The following is a 14,916-nucleotide window of genomic DNA, read 5'->3' on the forward strand; positions in this document are numbered from 1 at the left end:
ACAGGAATCGCGAGGTTTTCGCTAGACGATCAGAATTGAGCAGGAAAAAACAATGCTTTAACGTGTCAAAGACGCGTATTTATTGCGGATAGAGCATGTTGAACGGTCAAAATACGCGACCTATATACTTATAACACGAGAGACTTTTCTCATCTTTACTTGGCTAGTAACAATTTTTTTTCAATTTTTTGTTTTGTCGTTCTCATATTTTAGACTTGGACGAAAAACGTGAATTATTCTACGCATACTATATTTACAAATGCGTATGGTATAATAGTATTCTATTTAAAAAATAAGAAAATAACAAGTGTATATTTTTCCTACTTTTTCTAATTTGCACACGGGGAAGATTTTTAGAGTCTAGTTACACGAAAGGAATGCAAAGAATTTGCCGACTCTGTTATCATTGTAGTTTAGAGAGTTTCTTTTAGTTCCGCAAGAATAAAACGAGGGATTCTAAAAATTTACTACACAGGAGCAAATCGATAGATTTAAGCAATGTAAATACACTCAGAGTTTATGTCTAGCCTTGCTTGGTGGTGTGTGTAATCTGAGATCAGTTGCTCGCAGAGACGGTAATTCGACCCGTACGTAGAATTTTAATTAACACGCCATTATACAAAAAAGTAAAAACACGCGCTTGAGGTAATAAAAAAGTGGCTCTAAAGCTCTTCCGCAGTACAGCATCATATACACGTATACGTACGATGACGATAAAAAAGGAAACGACATTAAACACGCTAATATATTTTACCTATAGATTCCTTCTTTAGTTTTTCTTATGTTCGCTGACTTTCTTTAATTCGTTTTCTTTTTCTTTTAAATACTGTCGCTGGAGCTGACTTGTGTTTGTTTGATACACCCAATATTCTCCGCGCATTCCTTTGGGCGTTCGAGAGCGCGGCTCTATTTTCTTTTCCGTATAGATGAAGTGTGTATATTGCATGCATACGTAAGTGTATGCAGTATACACCAACCTCGTATTTCCCTATACGTTATTCAATCGTGTGTAAATGTCAATGTTTGTCGCGCGTTTTATTCTTTCTTGAAATTTCTTTTCTATTTACACATAGTGCACATATATAATTTAATAAAATTTAGATCTATATACGCCACGATCGTGTGAGTGTGTATGTGTCTTAGAATTCATAGAATGTATATTAAAGTATGTATGTCTCTTGTATAATGTGTATGTATAATGTATATATTTATATAACCATTTTTCCTTTCTTGTATATTGATATGCATATGTATATACCTGTGGTAAATTACGTAATAAATTATTATTATATTTAATAAATAATCTTAATATGCTTTCTTGCTCTCGTTAAAACTAATGATATGTATCGCGACTCTGTTTTTTCTTTTTAAATTTCATCATTTTTGAACTGATCTCTTTGATGTGGGCCCTGCCTACGCGTGAATTATCAGGAACCGCGCAAGGAAGATGAAAATTGCACGTTTCATTTGTCGATTTCTTTGTGTGTTAGCTGACGAGCTTGGATAATAAATGCAATTTGTCTGTAATAATTAAACATTTAAAAATATATTATAACTTAATTATGGAAAGTAGATTTTGATGATCGTTAACATTAATATAAAATGTTATATGATTAGGAACTTTCGTATATACTACGCTTATGTTCATAAACAAAACGATCAAACTTTGCAAAACGTTTACACAGCTATCAACAATTGAAAACTTTTCCATAATTAAATCTCCGATGATTTTGAGCCGAAGAAATCCATACACTTACTAAAAAGTCAAAAATTTAAGAGCTTCGACGATAAAAAAGGGTAAAGAGATACAGGAATAATCGTCTTCTCAAAAACCTTTTTGAGCAAACATTTTTCCAATCATCCGGAGCGTTCGATGTTCAAATTCAATCTACTTCAAAGGCTCGCGCCGCGGGCGCACGCGTCGCGATCGCACGTCAGCGTTAATAGAATTAAATTAAAGATTCAGATCGATCGGCTCGATGTACATACGTGTGAACCTGTACATCTGAACGCGGCAAATGATGGATCGACGCGAGCTTACGGGCTTGTCGACACTTGGCGTTTTTTTGTGCAATTACATCGACGCGAATGGGCTTTTAATCCTTTTTACACAGCTAAATAATTCATACGCGTAAAGCTTTTGTTTTTTTTTCTTACTTAGACGACTCGGCAGAATTCATGATATGTTCCGTTTCTCTATATAGATCACCCAATGTTCATACTTAACTCTAATACTTTCTTCATTTGATGATAGTCTTGTAAATTGATTATTACAAGAGATATATTATAATGTAAAGTTTATAATTAAATTGTTCGCACATTGATAAAGGATTTTTTATGATTATCAACTGATAGTATCTTTGTTATTCAACTAATATAATACATAGTACTCGATTAAAGTCATGTTATTAAATAATTATAACAATCCACAAAATTTGGCTTAAACAACGTATTCATCCTAATTGTTGAAAACACATGAGATATTATGTACCAAAGAATATTTCATAGTATATGTTTGATATTCGCATAACAAATTCTTTGAGAAAATCCATAACGATAGTCTGCAGACTGAAATTTCTCATCTGATATATAACGAAAGCACTTACTATAATATCATAAGTTATCCGATTCTCGAATTATCCTCGAAAATTCTGTTTCTTCGTCGAAATTCGCAATCCAATTATTAATACAGTAAAAAGCCAAAAGAGTTCAAAACTTTGTAGACGTACTTAACGGTTGTAATGAGAAACTTCGTCACGCAAAGTTGAAAAAAGAAAACCCAGCACTTACGAAGAGTCCTTAAAGTTTACAAATGTTTCCCCGGACAATTGAATCTTTCGTTAAATTATTATAGTGCAGCGCGCTCGAGACAGGGATATTCAAGACCAGAGCAAACTTGTTAATACTTCAGTCTCTCTGTCTATACGTATATACCCTTGGTACATTGATGCTTTCAAGTCGCCTTATATGATATCATTACCCTCAAGCCCACTTTTCGAAAAACGTGCATAGTAGACGAAGCAATCTCCGGCGCAAATATTAAATTTCCAAAATAACGAGCTCAAAAATGAAACTGCGCGCGGCACGAAACAAATTGATTTTACCAGAAACGACACTAACTGGGACGGGCACACAAAAAGCTATGTTGAACTCTAGACCGAAGGCCGCAGTCGCACCGAATCGAGTGTGTCACCTCATCCTCCGCGTCATGTGCAGCCCGAGACCCTCGGAACTTTCAAGTGCAAGTGCAGCAGCGCAACGCCGTAGCCTCTCTTTCGCGAAGAATAGAAGAAAGGATGCACCCGCGGCGCAATTGTTGCCCGTCTCCTTGGCCTCGTCGTTCGAGCTCGCGATGCAATATTCAGTCGCATCCCCTTGTATGTATGTATATATTCTTCGCCTCTCTCTCTCCCTCTCTATCCCTCGAAAGAGAGGAAGAAGCTGCTGCAGCGAGACAATTTCTGCTCGCGCGCGTCGATAAGCTCCCGTCGGAGAAAGCCGATTATCCGAGCGAGGCGCGATTGGGAATTGTTAATGCCAGGGCTTCTCTGTCTCTCGTGAGCGCGTGTATAACGAAATTACTATGTAAAGCAGCGAGACTCTTTCGCAGTACACCTGGGAGCGAACGAAGCTTATTTCGCGACGACGGGCGTGTGCTCTCGACTCTGTTTGTTGATCTTTCCGGGAAATGAGATAGAGGCTGAAGGGTATACACGCTTGGGGTAATGGGATTTGAGTAGCTGACGTTTTAAATAAAGTTTGTTTTTTAACTAACCCAATAAAGCTGTCGAATCAACTGATAGATGAGCTTCTTTTAAAGGCGAGTCTTAAGAAAGCATGCCTGGACTGTTTATAGTTGGAGGGCTGTTTTGATTAGAGGAGGCTTTTCAAAAATTAAAGGAACAGAGGAAACTATTTCAGCGCGATGCAATTAATTTGTAGCCTTGTGCTCGGCTACTTAAGCGCAACTTTGCGCGGTATTTTGAATAGAAATTATCTTGCGCCGCGCAAGAATAATAGGTTTTAATTTTCACATTAAACTTGCACCCAGGGTACTAATGAGATTTTCATTTATAAATTAAAAACTTTTTTACCTCATTGCAGCTTTACTTAAGCTTCCATTTATGAATTAAAAGTTATACTTTATAATGCAAGTTCCTTCAAGTCGCCTATACGTTGCTTTCAATATTTTACCCCCTATACATCTTATATTCTATCGTTAAAACTACGTTACTTCTTAAGAACAAAAACTAGATTAATGCGATTGTGCATTATATAGTCTACGCTGGTTAAAAAGTAAAGATAAATTTTAAGCTCATCTGCAAACATTCATAAAAATATAACATTTTGCTAACAATTTTTTTTCAAGAGTCATTTGATATTTTATAGATTTTTTTTTTGATCAAGTACTTTTGATTTTATTTACCTTACTAGCTCTAAAGCTCCAGCATTCTCGAGTCAGAGCTTAAATTTTTTGGCATCTTAGTTACTATCCAAGTTACGCAATAACTCGGAGAAAATAAAAATTTTACAGCTGGATTGCGAAAATTGACGAAGAAACAAGAATTTCATTCTAAAGAAGATTAACGTGTAGGCATAGACGCGCAATGATTCATGACATTTATTTCGAGATTCACGAATCGACAGGACAGTATGTTTTCTTACTTGCTAATGATATGTTGTTGATTCAACTCCGTTACTTATCCCAACATTGTCGTCTAGTCAAAACAGTCGGTTGAGAGCTGTCTACTGTTTTTTTTTTAATTTTGATGAATAATCATAATGTATTACACACAGACGAAATTGCTTTACTCGTTTACTCACTCATTCACTCACCCGCAGTGTAACGTATTGTAGTATATTGCATGAGATCGTGTATGATGACGTTGTGTGCTCGAAGGCTTTGTGCTCGTTTGAATACTTGTTTAATTATTCTCCCTATTTTGCGTGCAACTTCTGCTGGTGTGTATTTATTATTAGTCTTTTCATATTGCTTCCATTTCCTTGTCATATTATTTTTGAGAGAAATTCAGTATTTTCGTGAGATTAAAGTGGGCTGTGTAGTCTGTTGGGCTACTGTTAGTTTTGCACATTTTTAAATTCCATTAATTTTTATTTTTCGAAACGTTTTCTAAAAAGCTATATTTATTTTTAGACATACAAATTGTTCGTTATTATTAAAAGATAATACTACGTACTCATAAATGTTAATGCATCAATAGCTATAAACCGGATGTACGACTTTTGCCGATCGACGGATGTCTGAGTATTCCCTGACGTGTACTACTTAGTTAATGCATCGCAATTTACGTTTGTTTTGATTTCGTAAGATATCTATACAAGCTTAAGTGCTTGTGCATCCTGTAATACCTAATAATTCCATTAAAACGCCACGATATTTCCATGTAACTTTCAACAATCTTCGTAATTCAATCGATCCATCTTCAGTATAGTTATACACACGTATCGCATTCGTAGAGTTCAAAATCGAGCGCATTGACCGTAACTTAGCTCGCTTGTCTCGCTTCTCGCAGCTCGTAAACTCGTCGAGTGTTTCACGGATGGGCAGCAGGACCAATTGCCCGTGTTCGCAAGCGGCGGTCGAGAATTGCTTAAAACGACGAGAGGCCTGCAGGCCGCCTCATAAATCGCTGCCGCTGGATTGACGTTATAATGTACGGAGCTGATTAATCCGCGAACAATTGCGGCTGCAATTTTGTTTCTCTGACACCGGTGGCCGTATGAGAGTTGAGATGGTTGTTTTACTGGACAGTAGGTTTAGCTGTTAATTAAGAGAAAGGTTGCGTGGTGCTGGTATTGTTCTAAAAATTTCAAGTAGGAATTTTTTTTTACTTTTTTTGAGCCATGTATACGTAGAGAGAAAAACTGGAAATTTTGAAATTTCAGATCTAGGTTATTCGAGTGCAACGCTTCTTGACGTTGCATATATACCTATTGGATGTATACGTTCGTGGGTTTGGCATTGTTCGTGATGCTGATATCGAGAGTTTACGCATTGTTTACTTTACGGTCAAAGAGTCGTTTTATTTTTTTTTATATTGTAAAATATGTAGGTTTTATACATAGAATACCTATATATCATAACATTTTGCTTTTCTATATGGTAATTTTTAAAAGGAATAAGCAAAAGTGTGGCTTTAAACATTTGTGAAATAAGAAATAAAGACGTTATTGGCACATTCCATACATTTTTTTATGATTCTGAAGTTTTGCATTGTATGTAATACGGATTAATGCAAGATAGAAACAAAAAATCATAAATTATTCATGGAAATTTAATGGTTGATATATTTTTAATGGATATAAAAATATAAATTCAATATACAAAAATAGCTAATCGTTGGATTTTAGAAAATTGTACATTCAGTTTACTGCTATCCTTCTCTATAATAGCTATCGTTTTTTCGTTTTAAGCTGTTGACTATGGATATTCAGAAAGTGTCTGCATATGCCAGACATGTAACATTAATTTGCTCTGTAAAAACTTTAGAAAAGGTATTCTAAATCAACATTGTTATTTTTGTCTGATAAAATAAGAAAAACGCCAAAAACGTCAATAAAAATTGACGACGCATTAAAAAATGAATTCCAGGAGAAGCTGCACGCAGGGAAGCGTTTCACTTTGTTATGATATCCCATATTCGTAAAGTAATTTATCCCTCTTGCATCGTACAAGCTGCAAAGCGTGTATCCTATCCCATATAAAAGACTTTGGGTATAGATGACATATTCCTATGACTCTCTGGCACACTTTTTATTTTTCATTAAAAAGGAAGGGGATCAAGAAGGCCATATAATATATATTATATACGTATACGAGGAAACGCAGATAAAATTTTACATCGCAATCCGTAAAATGTTTGAACAATCCGTAAGCTGCACCAACAAGTAATATTGTATATGTTTATCACAATATATCGATATTTATTCGTCGCTAGGGTGATGGCGCACAAAATTTCTCATGCACCAACGACTCCTCGTAATTTTTTGTCCTGTAGCTCTTCGGCATTCTTTTAGGGACTTATTTGACTACAGCAAGATTATGGTTTCGCTCACGCTCTCGCACGAGCACAAATGACTTCGAGCTTTGATCGCAGCCCGCTTGTGTGTGATATGCTTCATGTTATATGACGGTAACATTCAGAGCCGTATATAGTTTCGAGTTTTAGAGCTAACTCCGCGTAGCAGATCGTCGCGCTGTGCCTCTTTATGGTGGATTCCAACTCAAATCGCACGTAAAGACTGCCTTCGTGCTTCTCCGACTTTTGTTGTGGGAAATTGTCGATCAGAAAATAAAATAGGAGAATATTATACTACTTTACTATGTTTACTATTTCCATCGAAAAAGATTAAACGTATTAACGGAATTCGGTTAAATTACGATAAGTATTTCAGCGATACTTCCATCGTATAGCAAGTACAATATTAAATTTAATATGCATAGATAACTGTGTTATCTTTGACATTTAACAAGTGATATAGTTTAGTTGTTGTATCCACACGTAGAAATCTCACACAAGAACGTTCAAAGTAGCGTTCCTGGTGTAATAAAGAAAAGTCGCTAATAAGATAAAATCAAAACGCTGTCATTTTCCCCCGCACACACACACGTGACTCCACTTATGATATGTATCGGGTAATCGCATATTCCGCACCAAATAACGTATTTTATCGATAAGCTTATAACCAGTCTTCGTGCTTTGTTTTAAAAAATCACAGACGGATTTTTCATTGTGTACTTGTCAGCCGCGTTTGTAGCTTATTAAGCTCCCGCAATTAATAGCTTATAGAAAATGTTCCTTAACCATTTGTGCTGCATACGTGTCAATCATTTTTCCTTTATAGTTAAATATCATATGTGTATAGATCGCGTTTACAAATTTGTACTTACGTGACGTTATGTTATACAATCCGCAAATGCGTACGTTTTATTCGATATACTTTATTTATTTCCGCGTTCAATGTATTATCTGTATATTTACATATTGGGAGAGAAGCATTGACATCGTACTGCGTAACGTTTTTTTTTAATTTCCTCCTATATATGATTTATTATATATTTTTAATCAATATATTCCTATATTGATTAATTATATATTTTTCTTTATCGCGATAAGAAGATTCGAATCAACCGACGAAAGGCTTTAAAGCCAAAACAAAAACAACAACTCGATTCTATAAATTTTGTTACTCGCTGCATAAGCAATTCATCATCTCCGGAACTTTCTCATCCTCCACGCGCGACAATTTCAAACAAGACTACGAAATTCCATTCCGACGTTCACGAGGCAAACTCGACTTCCGTGCGCTGCGCCTTCCAACGCGAAATTTCCTCCCGTCGACCTTCGCTATATATGCCCACGCATGTATAGCATACATACATATCCAGTACCGAAACAGCTTAAAACTCGTCAAGTTTTCCAACGTCAAGATGAAAAATGCGCCGTGGAGAGGGAAAAAACCGACCGGCGGAGTTTGTCCGGAGCGTGCGAAGTATCGGCGAATTGAACGATGGGCCAAACTCGTAGGATTACGTTTCGTATGAATTTCCAGACGAGCTATGATAATTCGGCGATCTTATAAAAGACGACGGTGCGCGTTTGCGAACGTCAAATATTATTTTTGACGGTGCGGTGAACGGGGCTATCGATAGCTGGCTAGCTCTTTCGTGTTTTCTCTCGCATCGGTTATATCTAAAGAGACTTGGAAATTTAGCGAGTTTGTTTTAGTGTCGCTTCTTTGAGTAGCGTTCGACATTCACGTTATGATTCTATATCGATTCTTTGAACGTATATAAAATTGAATAAAGCATACTGAAATTTTTGAACCTGCGATTAAATTGAGCAATTCATTGCAGGAATATCATATAAGCTGTCTTGCGTGTATAACGATTTCGAAAGAAATCGTATTCAAGAATTCATGAAGAAATGTTCCGGGCGAAACTGAACGAAGTCGTCCAGAAGACGGCTTTCCGATAAAAGCGTAATAACCGAAGTTAGCTAGATTTCGTTAATCTTGATCGTCGCTAGTGCACTTGGATCTACGCATACCTATACATTTCACGAGCTAACTCCTGTATAATAAAGACCGAATTAAAATCGCCCATTAAAATGAACTATCGCCCTCCACGATATCGCTCTCGCTGTAAAAAAAACGAAGAAAGAAGGTATCGTAAAAGTCGAACAATAAAAGCTGCACCTGCGAAAGTATCCGACTTTCTTATAACTCGTATCCCAGACAGTTGCAAGACACAGTGCTATATATACACACAGGATAAAATATCATCGCCGTATAACCGGCTTTACTTGCGTATCGTTTACGTCCCTGAAAGTGATAACAGTTATTTAATTAACAACCGAGCTTTCCGTCTCCGGCGCCCCGACGGTAGCAGAGAGAGGCGAGAGGTCTTTGTATCGCTGCGCGGTAAATAAACTCGCAAGCTCCATCGTATCCTCATATAGGCTTGAATAAATACCTCTGCGCATACACCTTCTCAGAAGATATTGCTATAGAGCTCATAACGAGGCATCGAAACTCAAACTCAAAGCCACGACGGCGGCACTGTTTCTATATTTATATATAAATATATAGAAACGTTGCTCCATCGAATCGCAAACTTTCCAATTCCAACTTTCTAATGGCGCACAGGTGGCTATGTGCAGAGGATAATCGCGAACTATTTCATGTACGCCGGATATGTGTGGATAACGGAAGAGAATATGTGATTCCAAGATACATACATTAGGCTATTGTTCCCCACGCACACACATACACATACAGACAGTAAATGCTGTATAGCCTCACGGCCGTTGCACGGATAATTGCCGCGATCCGCGCTCGGTTAATTTTACCTTCTCGCGGATATATACACACGTGTTATTCCACTCCCGCGTGAATGTGCGAAGGCACCAGGAAAATCAAGTTACAGAATGAATATGTGTTTGAGTTAGTTTTTTATTCTAGTATATTTCGAACATAGTATATTTTCTAGTTGGCACACTCTTGGAGAGAGATTTTTAAGTTCTTTCTTCCTTGACGGTCCTGTCGAATCTGCCGTCTCCCTCGTCGCCTCGACAGCACGAAGTGTCCACGAGGACCCGTGACAGAAAGAGGAATGTAGGCGAGGCCTCCGAATTTGTAACGGAGCTTCGTATTGGGAAATCGAGCTTATAGGTGAGACTGGAAAGGGAGTAGGAAGGGCTTGGGCCGGTCGGGGATGTAGTTGCTGCGTCACTACGCCGGGCCTACTTTGGAAAAACCCAAGGGCTGTTGTCTGCTCTACAGATGGACTGTTTTATTGCCGGGTCAGGAAACGTGCCTGTGCCAGGCATGAAGGGAATTAAAAGATTAGTACGGCTTTTTCGGCTATGATGATGCCATTCATGGCGATCTTCCTACTCGAGCCGCACTTTCTACGCAGGTAAAATTACATCAACCACGCATTTGCTCCAATTACAATAATTGAACTTATAACTACGCGGCGCGACACGTCGTCAACTTCGCAATTTGGCGCTGACTTAAAATAACACACGGCCTGTCCAGGACCGCGAAGGGCCTGCTCTCTTCAGAGGTGACCACACTCCGAGCCAGCCCGCTCCGAGGCGATCAGGTCACGAAGCAAGATTCATTTTGCTTCTCCCTGGGCCTCACCTTTTACCAGTCCGCTCCACTGAGGGTGAGAAAAAGTCAGCCATACGTAGCAGCTTTTGATAGGTGCTACGCTGGAGCGTCTGACTATCAGAGCTCGTGGCCGTGGACAAGTCTCCGTGTGTGTCGGTAACATAACACGTATGTTTCAAAATTATATTTGTATGGCGCGCGCGCGCGCGGGCGCGCAGAGAGGAGATGTAAAAGTTCGGGGCAACGAATCGCCCCGACTAGATAACCCTGCTATACACGCGTACGTGTAAATAACGGATAAGTTTTAATTGATCGAGAGAGAATTGCCATGGCCGCAAGCTTCGTCGAATATGACGCCGTGCGCCGGGCCACGCCGCGCTGCACGAAAAGCTATGCGCGTGCTCGTTAATTGTTTTACGAAGGATTATTCGAGCAGGAATTAATGGAGCGTATACGGCTCTTTGAGAAGTTTGCGCTGCGCCGCTGCGGCGCTTGATTAGAAATTATACACCGGCGCGAGGATTATTATTGTTACGGGAGGGATTCACGCGACGATCTGCTGTTCTGTATTTCTCCTGCGGAGATACTTACATTATAGAGTCGCGTTCGTTCATTCATTCTCTTTCACTCGATAAAAGATAACCGCTCAACTAATTTCTTTTCTTTTTTTGTTATTCGCAGAGCCTAATACGAATAGGGAACGCGAGTGCGTTTGAGTCGACGTTCGCTCGCCATGGCTGCAACCGGCGCGCGCGCGCGCTTTTAAAGCTTCGCTGTATAGACTTATCGTTTTAATATTTACTCACACTATACGATGGTGCGGGTATAAACTGGCGAACGAGCGTCGGCTCTATACGATGCTCGATACGTTTGATATGTTTGCGCAGCAAAGTGTAGATTTTTCTCAAACGTCACTCGATCGGTCACGGTTGCTTGGCTCGCTTTTGAACCGCGTCCTCTCTCAGAGTTGCTAGGTTTTGCACATCAGTCCTACAGCATATGTATGCATACGTACTCCGATCGAAATCCGCGTCGCTGTGATGCTGAAAGCTACGTATATTCAGAATCGAGAAAAAAAACTTATGTTATGTATACGATGCTTAACTTCAATTATACAATTTGCTTCTGTTCAATATATATGTATATGTACAATATAGTATATATGTATATTGTATATGCATGATATGTATCGTAATAGCTTAACGATTAAAATAACAACTTCCAATGTGGATTAGAAAAATATTAAATCTTTTTCGTACAATTTAACTATGTGTATGTGTATATATATATATATATATATATATATATATATATATATATATATATATATATATATATATATATATGTATACATATAGTAATCGTAATCGTTACGTCGATAATCACGGACCAATATGATCCATGCTCCGCGCTCTCATTTATCTTTTCCTTGTGCACATTTGTCATACAGGTCTCATCCACGCCTCCTCTCTCTCTCTCTCTCTCTCTCTCTCTCTCTCTCTCCCTCTCTCTCTCACTGGCGCTCTTTTTACACATATCTCTGGCTCGCTTATAACGCACGTACACCTATACATATATACCTATACACCCACATCTCCTCGCACTTTTTCCCCGTACGATTTATACATAGACAGACACACGTCATATCTCGCCGTACATCTGGTGATGCATTTCGCGAATTATACCTTATTTTTGCGAGTGCTTTCGCGTCTTTTATGTACACACACCGTTGGCTTGTATTTCGTTTGTTATTCTTTTTCGGCTTGGCATTGTATTTTTTTCTTTTATGGAATGAGTCTCTCTTCTCGATGGGCTTGTACGCACACATACAGGGGGGGCAATTTTTTACGGCATTGGTAGAGGATGACACTCAATCTCTCTCCTTCGAACGATTACGATTCGTTTCTTTTTTTGCGCGTGAATGTACGCAATTCTATACGCACTGTATGCGGTATTGTGTGTAGCTGACAGTTTTTCTTTTTTGTGGCAATACATTTTGTGGCTACCAAAAACTGTGGGAAGGATGATCGATGCGCGCGATCGTAAAAATATATACGACTGTGAAGTATATAATGTGTGTTATTCGCTTTGTCGAGAGTCGCGAGAAAGCTTCAGTCTTAAAAGAGGATTTCAGTTTTCTCCGCGTGCGTTAATGTGTGATATCGATGATTGACAATGCATACAAATTATGATTGAGTTCGCAGTGTGGGTTTTATACGAAAATAAATTGATTGCATAGCAGTTTGTACATCAAAAAAGTGGTCCGCAACGACGCGCTGCAAAAGTCAAAGGCGGCGGCGATTATCCCCTAATTAAGTTACCCCATCCCCAGCATCGCGTCCCTTCGCTTTGGGAGGGCACGCAAAGGAAGGGATTCTTATTTTCGAGCTCCTTTGACGAGCTCAGCTGAGCAAACACCTTTGAATTTCGTCACGCGACGGAAAACACGGAAAAATAGAGCTTGGGCATACACTCTCAGACGCTCTCTCTCTCTCTCTCTCTCACACACACACACACACACACACACACAAGAGAAAAAAGAAAACAACAGGCTGGCGTTAAACGAGGTCGTGCGCGCGCAAAAAGCGCCGTAAACGTACACTACGGTCAAGCTCCGTGCGGTAGCCCAGTTAATTAAGTATTCGAGAGTGTGCGGCTAGTTTTTCAATCCTCGGCTTTTATCGCGAAAACTGGCCGAAGTTAAGCTGCAGGTTAAACAAATTTTCACGTCTATTGGATAGTTTGCGCGATGGTCGAGTGAGGCATTTTCGCGGGCCAATTGCGCGAGTCGGACGAGCGATTTCGAAAAAGCGGAAACAAAAAGGGGGTAACGAACGCCGCGAGAGCTCGCTAGAGCTTTGCGCAAGTTTTGAAGAGCGTTGATGGCTTTGGAAGTGACGACCTTTGGTGCTTTTGGCGATCGAAGAGTTTATTTTTGAAACTTTTAATCATTCGAATCGAAATTCATGGCGAAACTTAAGGTTCTTTACGCGATTATACACCGTGCGTACGCTGACTACACTCAAAAAGATAAGAAAAGCAATCTCGAAGCAGCCCTCAGCACTCGCTGATACCCGCTCTCTTGTATACGTACGCTCTTCAAAGAGACACACGCGAGCGCACACGGCAGCCTCGTTAATACATTTTTGAGACACGTCGTTACGGCACGCATATCTCCGAGGACCGACAAACTCTGTCTCTGTCGCTTCCCTCGAGTGCAGCAGCATCTCGGCTTTTCTTCTTCTTCTCTCTCTCTCTCTCTCTCTCTCTCTCTCTCTCTCTCTCTCTCTCTCTCTCTCTCCTTCTCTTTCTCTTTCGTCTTTTACGCCTACGAGTTGGAAGATCCTCGCGTGATTTATCGCTGTTTACTGCGATCTCTCGCGAGAGAAGACTGAGGAGAAGAGAAGAGACTGGGGAACTGGTAAAGGCGAGGAGGCGCGAGATCTCTGATTTTCCATCCGTATGGAGGAGGAGGAGGATCTTTGCGTGTCTCGGAGTTTCGAGTTTTATCTCGTCTACACTGATTCAAGGGTTTTGATAATTTTAGTCGTCGCGAATTACTATTTTTAACGCCGCGATTGAACGGGATGAACGTGAACTCGATACCATCTTACGCTCCGGTGTTTCCTCGAGGTTATATCGCGCAAGTATTCAACCCGCTTGTATGAATAGTCGGAAAAAGAAAACAAACGATGGCTATTAATAGCGGTAGTATTCCACACGACAATGCATACCGTAGTATAAGCAATAGGGATAAAAACAAAAATTAAATATCGGCGCGAAATTCTATCGCCCGAGGCACGACTGCTTTCAATTTAGCCTCGTGCAAACTAATTGTCCACTTCATTTCTCGAATAGACCGCATTGTTACCAGCCCTGATCCTCGGCGTACACTCGATAAAAACCGAGTTCTGCACACGGTGTGTAGGGTTGAAAAATCATTACAAACGTCAAATTAACTGTGGGCCAGCGGAACATTCATTCATTCGTTGGTCTTCGATCCGGCGCGCGGACATAATTGTCGTTTTGTTCCGCAGAGCCGCATACACTGGGGCTGGCTGCATCAACCATACCGCGGGAAACAATACACGACCCAGAAATAAATATAATTAGTTTTGCCTAGCCCCGTTGTTTTCTCACTCTCTCGCACTCGCGCGCAAGCCATTGCTGAGCTAAATATTTCTGACTGTGAGAGCTCGATTACTTCGCTCGAAGGAGAGAAAAGAGCTTTTCCATTAATTCTCTGACCGCCGGCACGGCGCTAACAAAGCCGGC

Source organism: Nasonia vitripennis, chromosome 2 (assembly GCF_009193385.2).
Source record: "Nasonia vitripennis strain AsymCx chromosome 2, Nvit_psr_1.1, whole genome shotgun sequence".
NCBI classification, from domain to species: Eukaryota; Metazoa; Arthropoda; class Insecta; order Hymenoptera; family Pteromalidae; genus Nasonia; species Nasonia vitripennis.